At 35.1% G+C, this 17,030-nt stretch overlaps 1 long non-coding RNA gene across 1 annotated transcript; it reads right to left on the reverse strand.

Moving 5' to 3' along the window:
* Positions 1 to 2,944: 2,944 nt before the first annotated feature.
* Positions 2,945 to 5,067, reverse strand: LOC128291667 (uncharacterized). The gene is made up of 2 exons (XR_008281485.1): positions 4,966 to 5,067; positions 2,945 to 3,137 (listed from the first exon to the last, which is right to left on the reverse strand). It is a non-coding gene; the product is annotated as an uncharacterized LOC128291667 (long non-coding RNA).
* Positions 5,068 to 17,030: the final 11,963 nt, after the last annotated feature.

Consider the following 17,030-nt stretch of genomic DNA (forward strand, 5'->3'; position numbering starts at 1 on the left):
TCGGAAATTAAACTTCATCCTATTTTCTTATGTTTTATGACATGCTGATCATTTTTCATAACTATGACAGCCCCTAATTTCCACTAAATCACCCATTTAAGACCAATTTACAACTTTTACAAAACGGTCCTTTCGGACGTTTTCATCAGAAACCGCTTAGTAAAAGTCGTTTAGTAAACACCCAACACTCATTTTCTACCATTAGACATCAAAATGCATGCATATTACTCATGGGTAAATTTTTAAACATAAACCCTAAGTCAAAATAATGGTAGAAATAGCTAGAACATGTTACCTGGATTTCAAAAATGTAAAGAACTTTAAAAACGGGGCTCGGGAGCACTTACAAATGAGCTTGGAAGCTTGAACCAAACCCTAACCATGGCTTCCATGGGGGTTTCGACTGGTACATGGAGAAGATGACCAAATTTTGGCTATTTTGGCTTTTTAATTCTTTTAATTATTAGTTTACCAAAATGCCCCTAACTTAAAAATATTTTATTACACCCATTTCATGTCTATTTTTGTCCAAAAATTAACTAATGGTCTAATTACCATTTAAGGACCTCCCATTTAATATTTCATAACAATTAGACACCTCTAACATGTAGAACTCAACTTTTACACTTTTTATAATTCAGTTATTTTGACCAAATTGAGTGCCCAAACGTCGAAATTTTCGAACGAAATTTTCACGAAAACATTCCGTGAAATCGTAGACCTTAAAAATATAAAAAAATCCCGAAACCACTATTCTGACTGGGCCCTAATCGGGATGTTACATTTTTCCCCCTTTAAGGATTTTCTCCTCGAAAAGCTTATCAGAAGAGTGGTTTAGTTCCTCATAATCTTTATTATCTCATAATTAGTGCTAAAGAACCTTTTTACTTTAGCTTTCATTAAAATCCAGGGTCTTATTTAGCTTTCTCAATAACTCAGGATATATGAAAATCCGTATCCCAATCTAATTAACCAGGACTAGCTTCCCAAGAAATCTGATACTCTCATCAATACATGATTCCATTAACCCGTTGGGCAGATTTAACATTTACCAAGACGATTTGCAAATTTCATCATATGTCAACCAAAAATTCCATACATCCTTTTTCTTTTTTAAATATAAGAATAATTTTGACAAGAAATCCATAATCATCTCGTCCTCATTTCCGTTCTAATATCACTACTGACGAAGATCGTTCTGATATCACCCGATGTTCAGCAGTAGTCCTGATAACCCTTCATGTATTCAATTACAAAGATTAGAAATGTCGAGTTCTAAACTCGATCATCAATATATTACTCCTGTGATTTTTCTTGCAAACTCTTTGCATAAGCCTAGAATTTTCAATTCAAGTACTTGTAACCACATTCTTCCCTTCTCAGAAATCAGGCAATAATCGACTTAAGTCATTTGCACAATCTCACACTAAATTCTCTTTAGGACAGTAGATACATTAGCCATCCCATTGTTTTACTGACTTAGGGCACATCACAATTTATCCAATATCACAGTATTGAAATTCAAGAAATTTTTATTTAGCACATACCCCATCGGTTCAAAAACTTTGGTCAATAACATTCTCGCTCATTCAAAGCTTCAATAACATGTAGTGGACCATTCAACTTTCACAAGATAGAAACTTTATCATTCAGAACAGCTTTAAATCGTATCAGGGTCTTCTAAGATATATATATATATATATATATATATATATGCACTTTCATTCAGACTATCTATCCTTTACCCAAAGAGAGGTAAAATCTTGTTTCCAGAATTGAATACTTTATTTAACCCTTCAAATAATAACCAATACCACTTGAATCACTGAGTCGGTATTAATCATCAATAAATGCATTTTAAAAGATTCTCTTTTTCAGTTGATAGGACAGTCTGACATGAAACCATTCAAACTCACTTATCATACTAACCAAAGTCCATTTCAATTGCATTAGCTCAAGATAACAAAAATGCCTCAATTGAATGCATTAACTTGGGTTAACTTACTCGAGGAAAGGAACCCACCATACAAACTGAGACTGCAATTTTCATCATGCATGCCTTTATTGATATCAGTTCTTTACAAGAAGATTTAGAGAAATCCAGATACGGAGGTCATCATGTTACTATAATCAAACCAGGAACACATTTATAATCGACATAGCCATCATAAGTTGAAAAAAATATCTTGGATACAAGTAATCATTGGTAATTTTACTAGATGAAGATAACAAGAAAACCAGAACAAAGAAATCCATGACAGAGGAATCCAAGATAAAGATATCCAAGGTACAGAAATCCAAGATACAATGTCATAATGAAAGACCCAGAAAAATGTTCATAAGAAAGATATGAAAGATCTTGATACGTCTTTAGAGAAAAGAAGTCCAGAAGACTACATCAATCTAACCCACTAGGATTAAATGCAATAAGGATAATTTATATTCCCATATATGTATATTGAATAGAGCATCAATTTGGAGAAACAGATTTATATCATCGTGCATATTATTTCATAAAGTCTGTAACACCCCAAACCCAGCCCAGACGTTATGACCGGATCTAGCATGCCACATTGAAGCGTTCAAAACATTTTATATTGTTGATCCAGAAAAACTTACTTAGTGTTTTAAAAGATAATTTCATTATAGGTTAAAGTGAATGGAAGTCGTGCACCGTAGGAAACCGGAAAAGAGGTGGTGAGTCCATCGATCGCTAAGTACCAAGCTCCTTCGGATCCAATCCTAGACATGCATACCGCCATTGCCACACCTTAACATCATGGATATTTCTAGGAAACCGATTTGATTAAGTCATTTTTAGGAAAAGTGATTAATTTTGGAAAATACTTTCATTGCGGAAGCTTTGCTTGTTGTCGTGTTATTTTGAAATCAATTGTTGTTTTTGAAAATGCGCCCTAAAGCTATCCAATTTCAACAGTTAAAATAAGTAATACCTATCTTAGTAATACATATTAAAACCATCAAAAATAATTAAGCGGCCTTATTACATTTAAAAACCCAAAACTTCAAATGTAAATAAAAGGATGTCCAGTTCACCAGAAGAAAATCAAACTTTCAGAACGGATGGCCACTCCGAATTCCCTCACAGCTCCAAGCCCACTATGGTTGGGGATTACCTGCTTGGATGAAAATAAAAGGGGTGAGTTTTGAGAAACTCAGTGTGTAAATTAACCCAACCATAGCCTATATCAGCTCAAACCATAGAAATAGAATAAGTTGACCTTAGCCCAGAACAGAATTTAGAATAAAGCCCATAGGCCCATAACAGAACAGAACAGATATTACATGTTTATGCAGAAACCCAACCAGATTCATCCATAACACCCCCGTACCAGCCTTACACCATGTGGGGAGACTACTCGGCCCACCCAACCGCTACACACCATAGAAATCGCAGCGAGGCTGCCAGATATTGTGGGAGAGCCACCAGAACAGATATATGTGGCAGAGCCACCAGATCAGATAATTGCGGCATAGCCACCAGGACAGATATATGTAGCAGAGCCACCAGATCAGATAATTGTGGCATAGCCACTAGGACGCTTCCTCCATAGTATAACCCAAGTCCCCATGCAACAGATATATAATCATGGCATACATCATACAGAATCAGATCGTCATGCTTTTCAGTCAAAAGTAACCCTAGGGGTATAATGGTAATTTTGCATACATAGGGGTATTCAAGTAATTTAACTATTCTTAAGGTTTTCATACATAACATAGCCATTTACGTACGATCAGAAACACTTACCGCGTTTTCTTACCAATTTGGGTCCGTTGGCCCATTATCCTGTTTTTGGCCCATTAAGCCCAAAAATATTGAAATGCACAGAATCGCGCACTTTGCAGTCTTATCACTTTAATTTACCATATACATCAAACTATTAATCTCATGAGCATTCACACACTCGCAAGATCTCAAAATATCGGCTTTTCGGCATTTCGGTTTTTCGGCTTGTGCCGATCTAGTCTATAAGGGGGTGTTAGTTACACACCTGTTTGCGACAATATGCTGACGAGATTCACACACGAACCGCCTACAATTGGATTACTAACACGTTAATCTAACTATTCAAATACGAACTACGTATTAACCCCTTACAATATTCGGCCAACCACACCTACAGATCAAAGTAAGCTTATAAGAAATCAATAAGCAACTCATTAACAAATTTTTGTCAGTGTTTATCGCATAATCATAATTTCACTGCAAGCTGTCTTCCTAAGCAACAGTCACTAAATCATTTATAACTGGAGCTACGAAACTCCAAATCAAGTGCCGTTAATTTTCCCTGAAAATAGACTCGTATATCTTCTATCCATAAAATTTTCAGAATTTTTTGTTTAGCCAATCAATACCAGATTTTTCTCAAAGTTTCCCATGTTTCACTGTTTGACTAATCTGACCACTCTTCATTACGAATCAAATTTCTCATTGTACGGAATTCAAAATATGTTCTTGTTTATTTCATTTAAAACTAGACTCAATAAGCTTTATTTATTCAGCTTCTAATTCATCTCCCACAATTTATGGTGATTTTCCAAAGTCACGTTATCGTCATTGTCCCAAGCAGATTTATTACCAAATCACTCTTTCACACATACCTTGCATGCATGTTATTTAAACATGTATATCACCAATAAATCATCACATATCTATGATTTTACTTAAGTATAATCTCTATTTCATCATTTTAAAGCACAACATGTTAGCTGATTTTTCCCTTTAGCATCTAAGGCACATGCATGCTCATTTGTTTAGCTCAACTTCACCTATCTTCCATTTTTCATCAAAAGAACATGAAACAACAATCATTTCCTTCATTTTAATTCATGACTAAATGCTCACAACACAACTAAAAACCAAAATATGCTTCAAGAGTTAAGGTAGAATCAAGAAGAACTCATGAACCTCAAAATAGAAGCAAGGTACTAAGAACTTACCTTCAATTTTCCTCCTCCTAGTGACCGAATACTCAAGAGCTTTCTCCTCTCCTTTCTCTTCTCTAACTTTCGGCTATGATGAACAAAGATGGACAAAACTTTGTTATTTTCATCCTTTTGTTATTTTATTACCCAACATTTTATGACACAAAATAACTTATATTATTTGTGCCATACCTATGCCATAATGTCAATAAAAAAAAATGCCCATAATGCTTATTATGCCCATCATGGAACATTTACCTAACCCATTATCAATTTTTTATCAATTTGTACCATAAATTATGGATATCAAGTGCACATATTGTCTTCAACAACATGATGGCCGGCCACTTCTTGTAAAATGGGAGGTTTGACATACAAATCCTCCTATTTTGCACTACTATTTATTTGGCCACTACAAATTAGCCTATAGCATTTTCAAACATTTTCACATAGGTCCTATTTCATAATTTCACTCACAAATGACAAAATTAAAGCATGAAATTTTGCCAACATTCACAGAATTCCCGAAAATTGGGGCGTTACAAAGTCCCATTAGATGGAATGTAATGATATGCTAGAGAGACATAGAGCAATACAGATTATGTACCAATCAGACTATTAATATTTTCATCTATACTTCGTGATTAGGAAGCACTCCAATAAATCAAGGATTTTATCAGTAGGGCATTAACCGTAAAAATAGTTCCGAGAACAGTTAAACATACAGAATACTTCGGAAAAGATTGCAATAATCTGGTATCTCACCTTTCAATATTATTCCTTCAGTTATTTCTACCATCGTAATTCTCACATTATGCTTCTCATTAAAGAAGTTCAGTTCTGAAGAAATTTCCAGTTAATACATTTCCTAAAATCTTACCTTACTAGTCCTGTCATTACTTATCAACACGATTTAATCTCTGGTCATGTTCATAACCATTTTATAGCTGAACCCTTTGGTATCATATTTGTGGACTTATTCAATACGATTCTTGTGAAACTCCTTCACAAAACACCACTTTGGTAAGGGGGTGGGGTTGTAAAATCCCTAACTTGTTTCTCATACTCATATACATATATCACTAGTTCATTATCAAAATAACATTTTCATAAACATATCATGCACTTCAGGCAAACTTTTATTCACGTTCATATGACAAGAACTTTTCAGTTATCTTATTTAAACAAGTATATTTAGGTATACATTCTATGGATTTTGGACAGCTTACTAATCTCATTCAGTCAATCCAATAAATCAGGCATATAACCTTTTATAAAGGCTAATCAAATATGGACAAATACATCACAGTTTAAACTTTCATTTCATATGTTATTGTGTACATATCATGAATTTTTATTCATACTATTCAAATTTTAAGCTCATCATAACTGTACTTTACTTGCCTTAGCTTCTCATAAAAAATGGTCAGTATAGCTCGGTTCGAGGGCACCATTGTCTAAACAAAATGACTCTCATACACGTCTGGAGACATCACACTATCACAGATCGGTGGCATGTATAGCTGAACTATACATATGCTAGGTTAGTCCGAAAATCGACTAAACTATAGGTCTGATACCACTAAATGTAACAACCTTCACCCATATCCAACATCAGGACAGGGCTCAAGGCATTACCAGACTCAAACATTCATAAACATACAAAATCGGGTCACTAAATTTCGCCCAAAATTTAAAACTTTAAGAACATATGCTATCGTCCCTTAAACAGGCCATCGAGGCCTATAACTTACGTTAAGGCGGTTCGGGACAAAACCGAAAACATTCGGTAAACTTTGGGCAACTTAATAAATTTCTAGCTTTGGAGTGCCACACGCCCACGTAGGTGGGCCGTGTGGGCTCACACGCCCGTGTGGCTTGGGGCACGCCCATGCACTTAGCCCGTGGGCAACACTGACTTTTAAACACGGCCATGGCACACGCCCATGCTTCCTGCCCGTGTTCAATACTGACTTTGGGACACGACTAGGGGACACACCCGTGTGACCTATCCGTGTCCTATACTAACTCAAAATTTTAAATGCAGGGGACAAACGGCCATAGCACACACCCATGGGAGAGAACCGTGTGTCACACACAGCCAAGACACATGCCCGTGTGTCCAACCATGTGGACCCTAATAGGCTATTTTCCAAGCCTTAAGTCACCCATTTCTACTCCTTGTACCATTATACTATGTTTACTAACTTATAAATTAAACATCCATGTTTAGAGCACTAATAATTTATTACTATATCACACATTTATTCCATAGCCATGACCACCTCAAATGGTCCTAAGACATTCACTATTTACATATGTTATATACTTCTTATACATAGTGAACAAGCATAATCACATGCCCACATCACAAGACATTTACATATATCATGGATGAATAGGCTTACAAGCCAAAATCATTATAAGCCACATCTCATGGCTACATACAACAAATCATTATAAGCCAATACATTTGGCTAATCACAACGACATCGATCATAGAAAAACTAAGTCCCTATACATGTCACTCATTTGAACACGTTTAACATAATACTCCAAGGGTAAAGGCTCGATAGTGTGATACTGCCTCCAACGATCTCCAACCCCGAGCTGACCTGTCAAAACTAAAAAGATGGAAAGGGGGAGTAAGCTTTATGCTTAGTAAGTCCATATGAAAATAATAAGCATTATAATAACATGTTTCCTTAGGTAAAACTACTATAATTTTGATTTTATTCATATTCTGGTCAAGCTATCTACTCGAGTCATAGTCGATAAATTATTTATAACTCGAGCTACGGAACTCCAAATTAATATACGTTAATTTTTTCAGAAACTAGACTCGTATCTCTTCTTATCATAAAATTTTTAAAATTTTTGGTCTAGCCAATAAGTACAGTTTATTATTCAAATTCTCCCCTATTTCGCTGTTTGACATCTTCGACCTTTCTTCACTAAAATTTATTTCTCTCCTAGTACGAGACTCAGATAATGTTCCTATATTTTTCTCCTAAAAGTAGACTCATTAAGGATTTCAGTCATATGAATTTTAACTTATAATTATTTTATTACAATTTCTAGTGATTTTCAAAAGTTGAGACAGGGGAGTCAAGAATCACTCCAACTCTGTCTCACAAGAATTCAAATATCTCATGATACAGAGTTCTTTTGCTTACACCATTTCCTTTATGTGAAACTAGACTCATTAAGATTTAATTCTATATTTTATTCAGTCCTTAATTCAATTTCCACAACTTTTAGTGGATTTTCAAAGTCTAACCAATGCGGCTGTACCAAATCTGTCCTAGTGCAACAAGATAATAACCATCACAAATTGTCGTAGAAATTATTCTCATAGATGTCATTCATTCATTTGCACCATTTTCATAAGTCCATTTCATTTCACATGTCAAACACGTGTTCATGGGTCTCGAGTACTTACCTGTGCTATCATTTAGCACCGCACCCGTCCAAACATGACAAGTCACATGCATCATAATATTATCATATACCATACATTATGTATCATGGCAAGAGCCTTTTATTTCGTTTCTCATATTAATCTCGTTGAATTTCTCAGAATCTTGATGGATATCCCATTCACCTTCAATTCATACAAGTGATCATTTCATATGCGTACTCTCGCGAACCTCACATCTTACGGCGGGATTACCAGTCCAGGCTAAATCCCCCGTAATATAAACTCATGGAGTGATGTCGGGATTACCAGTCCAGGCTAAATCCCTTGTAACAACAAGCACTCTCAATGAGCTTAGATCTGAATTACCAGTCCAGGCTAAAGTCAGACCCCAATCGGATTACCCGTCCAGGCTAAATCCTTAATGGACACATATTCTTCGGGAGGCTCAATCACTTAAGGAACACCCATCTAGGCTAGATCCTTTTCATACTTGAGATCACGGATTACCCGTTCGGGCTAAATCCTTTTCTGCAACACATGCAGGATCTCAAGTCATGTAAGCCATGGTTTATCCATTGAATTTCCCTTTTTATTCAACCGAGATTTTTATCTTTTCATCAAGTATCTCATTATGCATAGCTGCTCATACCATGTACATCCAATTCAACACATTTCCATGTTTATTTAGACATTAGTCCATAAGATAAACATGATATTACATATAATTATAATTTGGCATTTGTTACAATATATAATCTTCATATAAACTAAATAAATATCCATCACACAATGTTAACACATCAATTTGAGTTCAAGTATGAACAATAATATTATTGCATTGTCATTGTCATATGAACTTACCTCGATTTCGAGTACGACTGTTTATTTCGAGTTTGCGCTTAACCTTGTTCGACCTCGATCTAAGTTTGAATCTTGTTTTCCTTGATCTATAATATCACATTTAGCCTACTAATTAGTCACATTATTCATAGGGGTCCAAAAATCATATTTTTACAAATTTTTACTTTGACCCCTAAACTTTTGCATATTTTCATTTTTGCCCCAATGCTCGGAAATTAAACTTCATCATATTTTCTTATGTTTTATGACATTCTGATCATTTTTCATAACTATGACAACCCCTAATTTCCACTAAATCACCCATTTAAGACTAATTTTACAACTTTTACAAAACAGTCCTTTCGGACGTTTTCATTGAAAACCGCTTAGTAAAAGTCATTTATTAAACACCCAACACTCCTTTTCTACCATTAGACATCAAAATGCATGCATATTACTCGTGGGTAAACTTTTAAACATAAACCCTAGCTCAAAATAATGGTAGAAATAGTTAGAACATGTTACCTGGATTTCAAAAATGTAAAGAACTTTAAAAACGGGGCTCGGGAGCACTTACAAATGAGCTAGGAAGCTTGAACCAAACCCTAACCATGGCTTCCATGGGGTTTCGGCTGGTACATGGAGAAGATGACCAGATTTTGGCTATTTTGGCTTTTTAATTCTTTTAATTATTAGTTTATCAAAATGCCACTAACTTAAAAATATTTTATTACACCCATTTCATGTCTATTTTTGTCCAGAAATTAACTAATGGTCTAATTACCATTTAAGGACCTCCCATTTAATATTTCATAACAATTAGACACCTCTAACATGTAGAACTCAACTTTTGCACTTTTTATAATTTAGTCCTTTTGACCAAATTGAGTGCCCAAACGTCAAAATTTTCGAATGAAGTTTTCACGAAAACATTTCGTGAAATCGTAGACCATAAAAATATTATAAAAATAAATTTTCTTACGTCGAATTTGTGGTCTCGAAACTAATGTTCTGACTGGGCCCTAATTCGGGATGTTACACCCACACAACCTTACACACCACGCTGTATCGATGCAGCACATATAAGATATAATGTTGCTGTGCTACCAGGTATTAGACATAATCTGCCTTTTAGAACACTTCCTCCAATATATATATCATCCCACCCCAATCATAGTAACAGAACATGCACACATAATTAACAGATAAATCATGCTTAACATGCTTTCATTAACAGATAACAGATATACAAACATAGGCATGCTCATAACCATATTTCAGACTAACAGATCATTTGGTTTTTAGGGTTAGATAGCATTTACTAACCCTACGATAAGCCCACAGTTGATTAGGACGACCCATGCGACCCTATGGAGAATTTCAGTACAATGGGCCCACACACCCGTGGGGGTTACCCGTGTAGGCCCACACGCTCGGATTGGCCTTGCCATGTGGATCACACAGCTTGGCCCAGATATCACATGCCCGTGTGACGTGACCATGTGGGCTAACACACCTGTGTGGCCCACATGACTAATTTGGCCTAGCCCGTGTAGGCCAACACACCTGTGTGGCCCACATGCCTAATTTGGCCTAGCCCGTGTGGCCCACATGGCCACACCCCGACCATCACACGATCGTGTCTTGCGTATGGCCTAGCCTTCGTCGATTACACGGCCGGGTCGTCGTACACAGCCTACCACACTGCTGTGTGGCATTGACAGAGGGGTTTTTCTACTTTCATCGAATTTCATTTTTCTGTGTTTTGGGTACACACCTGGTTCATTTTCACAATTAACATAATCCTGAGACCTCTAAAACCTAGAAATTGACATTCCAGAGCCTAAATTTATAATACTTATGAAATCACAACTGAACTTAATTCACAATCAAAGCGTTATACTATTAATCAACGCGCATGAAGACTTACCGTTATTGAACCAAACCTTAAACACTTAAATTATTGCAGGAACCCCAGCCAAATCTTACTCTTCGCCTAAATCGATAGTAACAACACAAACTCTTCATCAATTACTAAGTCGAATAATATTAAAACTTAACAAAAAAAAACTTACCGAACGAACACAGCCCAATGTTGCACAAAAAGAACGATATTGATTCAGAAAGGAAATTGAAAAGAAAAGAAGTGAAGAAGGGGGAGATAGAATTTTGGCAGTAAGGAGAAGAGGAAGAATGACAGTTTTTTTCTAGAAACAATTTTGAAAAAAAAGAATGAAATTGAATTATCCCAAAATCCCCTAATTCAGTACACTACCCCACTACTGATAACTTCCTCAGAATTTTTATTTGACCGAAACTCTCTTGGTCAAATGAGCAAAAATAAACTTCCATACTCGCGTAGGGATTCGAACACAGGACCTCCAACACTTTAACTCCCTTACCACTCAAACCAGTAGGCTTATTCTGATATGGTTCTACAATAATTTAATATAAGCCCACTGAACAGAGATAGCGCTTTATTCCAAAAATAACAGAATTTTCCCAGGGTAAGCCTTAAACCCAAGACCTCTCACACACTCCTAGAACACTAAGCCACTGAAGTAGATACACACTTATTTCACATTTTCACAAAAGTAGAAATAAGAAATTTAGGGCGTTACATTTCATATCATTAATCAATTACAATATTCGTAATTAATATAACAAGTTTCACGTAACACGTATCACACGGTTGGTGCTTAATGACACCTAAATATTACATATATTTATTCATATCATTAACTTGTCACATGACTTGTATTACCACAGAAGGCCTCATAGGATTATGGAGTGCTTAACACATTATCCTATTTCAAATAGGCACAAATTTTTATTATTTCTTAATACATTTAACCATTGGATCATTAGGTAACCATATCACTTTAACACATTTTTTGGGTAAGTTATGCCATGTATTATCGAGAGGTTATTCTACAAATAAGTGCTTATTAACTCATGCATTGTCTCATCATTTTCATAGCAAGTGAATTCTCAACTTCATAATTCTTAGTTATCACATTGTTAAACTCTATGCTTCAATTGAATTTAATTATATGCACTGTGATAGGCTAAGAATTGAGGCCAAAGCCATAAAGAATATGATTGACAGAGAAAATTCCTTACTGTATGATCTCCTAGTCCTACTTGATGAGGAATAACTTGGCACTTTGTTGACTAAAAAGGGGGAGAATGAAAGAAATGCTGGAGGAGGCTGTGGATTGAGGGGGAGGAATATTAAAAGAGGGAGATGTGATGCTTCTACTATTGTATTAAGGATGAGTTTTCAAATTTTTAACTTTTTTTGGATGATTGTTATTAATGCTACTTATTTGCTATTGCTGCTACTACAACTTCATATTATTTAACATTCATGTCAGACATTATTCATAAAGTCCCTTGTATGAGCCCTCGAGGCCCAAAACATACATTAGAAACAAGTCAGAACTAAACTGGATACTCAGAGAATTTTTCGCAAAATATCAAAATTTTTCCTAAGTACAAGGTACACACACCCGTGTGGTCAGGCCGTGTGGCTCACACGATCAAGAGACACGCTCATGTTTCAAGCCATGTAGGCATTCGAAATGGGGCACATGGTCGGGTCCCAGCTCATGCCTGTACACGTGTAACTCTCTAACTTGTGTCACGCAGCCAAGTCACATGCCCGTGTGCTAGGTCGTGTATAGGTCTAGGGGTCACACGCCCGTGTGCCAAGCCATGTGATAAATCCTGAGCATACTGTTTTAAATTTTAAAGATGCAGGGGACACACGACCAAACCACATGCCCATATGCTAGGCCATGTGTCACACATGGCTGAGACACATGCTCATGTCTCTACCCGTGTGGACGAAAATAGGCCATTTTCAAGGCAAATTTTCTCACCCAAATAGTCTTTCACCTACATAAACACTTTAACACATACACAAGCCAATCCAAGACATTTAAACCAAGCCAAAAATCAAGTCTTATGCATGACATATTACTTCATAAATTCATATATCCAAATTTACCTATTTGGCCACAGATGCATCTAGATATACTTATGAAGTTTACTATCAATTTACCATACTAAATACTCATATCAAACATGACATTATTTCATATATTTTCATCAAAATACATTCATCATAAGCCATTCCAATGGCTAATTACAACCAAAACATTTATATGCCAATATTGGCTATTTAAACCTATACATGCCATTATAACCAAAATTAATTTACTATTTATATCGAAATGAGCCGATGGATAGTGTGATGTGTCTCTGACCAGCTTCCAACCTTAATGAGCTTCCGAGCTACTACAAAATAGAGGAAATAAAATAGAGTAAGCATTTAAAGCTTAGTAAGTTCGTATAACAGGAAACAAACTTACCATTCATTTACATTTAAAGTAAGCATAAAAAATGCATCCAAGCAATTTGGCTAATAGCCTAAACACACAACTTCATCAACATGTTAGTCATATATTTCATTTGAATATCAAGAATCAGGGATGATCTCATCAAATATCAAATTTCCATGTGATTTCAGGTGTATATAGGTAATATCTCATTCAAAATTCGCCTTAACTTATATCAAAAGTTTGACTGTTAAACTATTTGAAATATCGATGGATACACGGTAATACACAAGAAGTGTATAAATATGTAATCCGTCAATTCATATTCGAGAGTGCTCATTAAATCACATAATCGGGAAGTCCTCTCTCGAGCTATATAACAGGAAGCTCATGTGAGCCATGTAACGAGAAGCTTATCCGGGTATATAACGGGAAGCTTATAAGAGCCATAATCGGGAAGCTCATGCAAGCCAATAATGGGTAGCTTTGAAAAGCTATTAAATAAGAAGTATCGGGAAGTTCAAGTGAGCCATATCGGGAAGCTCCGGAGAGCCATCAATCAAGAAGCTCATAAAGACCCATATAACGGGATGCTCATAAGAGCGGCGGCGTGTCCACAACACATGCAGGATCACAACTGATTAGGATGCTCTGAAGAGCTATTAACGGGAAGCTCACAAGAAAAATATAGTGGGAAGCTCAATAGGGCTATTAACGGGACGCTTTTTAAGCTGTGGTGTGTCTGCAACATATGCAGGACTACAACTAATATGGGAAATCCTGTATCCAAGAATTTCATTTATTCAACCGGGACTTGATGTTTGTCAGGCATCGTCGAATATAATATTAATTTCATATTCATAACAATATAATCACATACACAACATTCAATTCAAGCATATAAAGATACACAATTTAGTTACACGAACTTACCTCGACAATGTTCGTGAGCTTGTATGCTACTAATTTGTTACTTTTTCTTTACCTCGATCTAGCTCCGTATTTTGTCTATTCAAATTTATACGAGTAAATTTAGCTCAATTTAATAAAATTCATATTCAATTCACATCTTAGGCTAAATTACCATTTTACCCTTATACTTTTAATTAATGACAAATTTGTCCTTAGGCTCGGAAATTAAAAATCATGCAATTTAATCCTTATTCCAAGCCTAACCGATTTTTACATGTTACAATAACAGCCCATATATTTCACAAAAATAAGAATTTTTTTCCATAAATTTCACATCTTTTCAATTTAGTCCCTAAATCATAATTTCATCAAAATTTCCTTTACAAAAGTTGTTTATCTATCAACAACCTTTCATTTTCTACCATAAAACTGCATAATTCGTGCATATTCATCCATGCCAAAACTTTAATACATTGATAACTTTACAAATTAATCCCTGAGATAGCTAGATTAAGCTATTACGATCTCGGAATATAAAAATTACTAAAAACGAGACAAGATTACTTACCCAATTAAGCCAAATAAGCTTGCTTGAATTCTTTTCTCTTAGTTAGGGTTTCCATGTAAAATAATTTAGGAAAGATGATGAAAAAGATGATATTTTGTTATTTAATTATTTATCATCTTTTATTATTTCTACTTTCCAATTTAGTCTTTTTCTTTTTCTAATTTTCCATGGATGACTAACCATACTTATCTACTAACTCATCTAAATGGTCTATTTTCCATATAATGACGTCAAATTTTGAATTTCATAGCTATTTGATCCCTTTATCTATTAGAATCCAACTTTTGCACTTTAGCAATTTGGTCATTTATCAAATTAGACATGTAATCGGTAAAATTTTCTTAACGAAATTTTTATACTACATTCCTATCATAATGCAGACCATGAAATAATATTAAAATAAATTTCATTATGGACTCGGATTTGTGGTCCCGAAACCACTGTTCTGATTTTGTAACACCCCTTACCCGTATCCAAGGCTAGAACAGAGTATGAGGCATTACCAGACTTAACAATACACATAGACGAAAACCAAGCCATAAAATTTCATTTAATTCAAAACTTTTCGAACACATGCATAACAAACAAAGCTAACTATATCATCACATCAAAACATAGGGCATGGCACAATTAATTAAACTTATAAACCATAACGGATAAGGACTACATCTCATGATCATTTACAATAACTCAATGCAGACTGATACGTATAGTCAAAATCATAATAAAAATACATATCACAAACCAACTTCCTATACATGCCACTCACTTGATATTTCTAATATTTGAATTAACTCTCCCAAAATGATAGTTTGATGTATGATTTTCCCTCCAACGATCTCCAACCCCGAGCCGACCTGCCAATACTAAAGAAATGGAGAGGATGGGTAAGCTTTACACTTAGTAAGTTCATATGAAAATAATAAGCAATTACTACCACGCTTTTCAAGATAAAACACTATAATTGTACAATTACACATGTTCAGGTTAAGCTATGTTATCAAGTTATAGTTACTAAATAATTCATATCTGAAGCTAAAAAACTCCAAATTTGGTTTCGTTAATTTTCCTTGAAACTAGATTCATATATATTTCTTCCATAAAATTTCCAAAATTTTTGGTTTAGCCAATTAGTACAGTTTATTCATTAAAGTTTCCCCTATTTTAGGGTACGAGTACTCTGACCCCTGTGCACTACGAACTAAATTTCTCCCTGTACAGAATTTCAACGACCATTCCGTTTGTTTCCCTTAAAAATAGACTCAATAAGGAATCCATTAATGTAAGCTATGACTCTTAATAATTTTTATACAATTTATGGTGAATTTATAAATTCAGAATAGGGGATCTCAAATTTATTCTGACACTGTCTCAAAAAAATTATAATATCACATAATATATAACTCTTTTGCTCCCCCTGTTTCTTTTATATGAAAATAGACTTATTAATCTTTAATTCCATAAGTTTTTTTGAAATTTAATTCAACTTACACAATTTTTGGTAAATTTTCAAAGTCATGCACTGCTGCTGTTCAACACTGTTTTACTACTAAAGTTCACTTTTACACAATTCACTTAATCCATTCCATTTTACCGAGGTTCGCTCAAATATCGAGCATATTGCTCATAAATTCAAATAAACATATAGTTGCACTTGTTCATCACATAATCACTTTCACATGTATTTTCATTTAATCGATTTCTCGTTGAACTCATCGGAATAATAACAGATACACAATTGCCTGCACATTTTCCCATTTCCACACTTGTAGCCGAAGCTATCAGGTACGTATAGTAGCCTGCACTTAGTACTACACATGCAACCAATAATCTGGTACATGTAGTAGCCTGCACTTAGTACTACACACGTGATCAAAGTTTTCAGGTACGCATAGTAGCCTGCACTTAGTACTACACATGCGACCAATTATCCGGTACACGTAGTAGCCTGCACTTAGTACTACACACGTGACCTCACAGTAGTTCATTTGTATTG

The sequence above is a fragment of the Gossypium arboreum genome, chromosome 4 (genome assembly GCF_025698485.1).
Source record: "Gossypium arboreum isolate Shixiya-1 chromosome 4, ASM2569848v2, whole genome shotgun sequence".
In the NCBI taxonomy this organism is placed as follows: Eukaryota; Viridiplantae; Streptophyta; class Magnoliopsida; order Malvales; family Malvaceae; genus Gossypium; species Gossypium arboreum.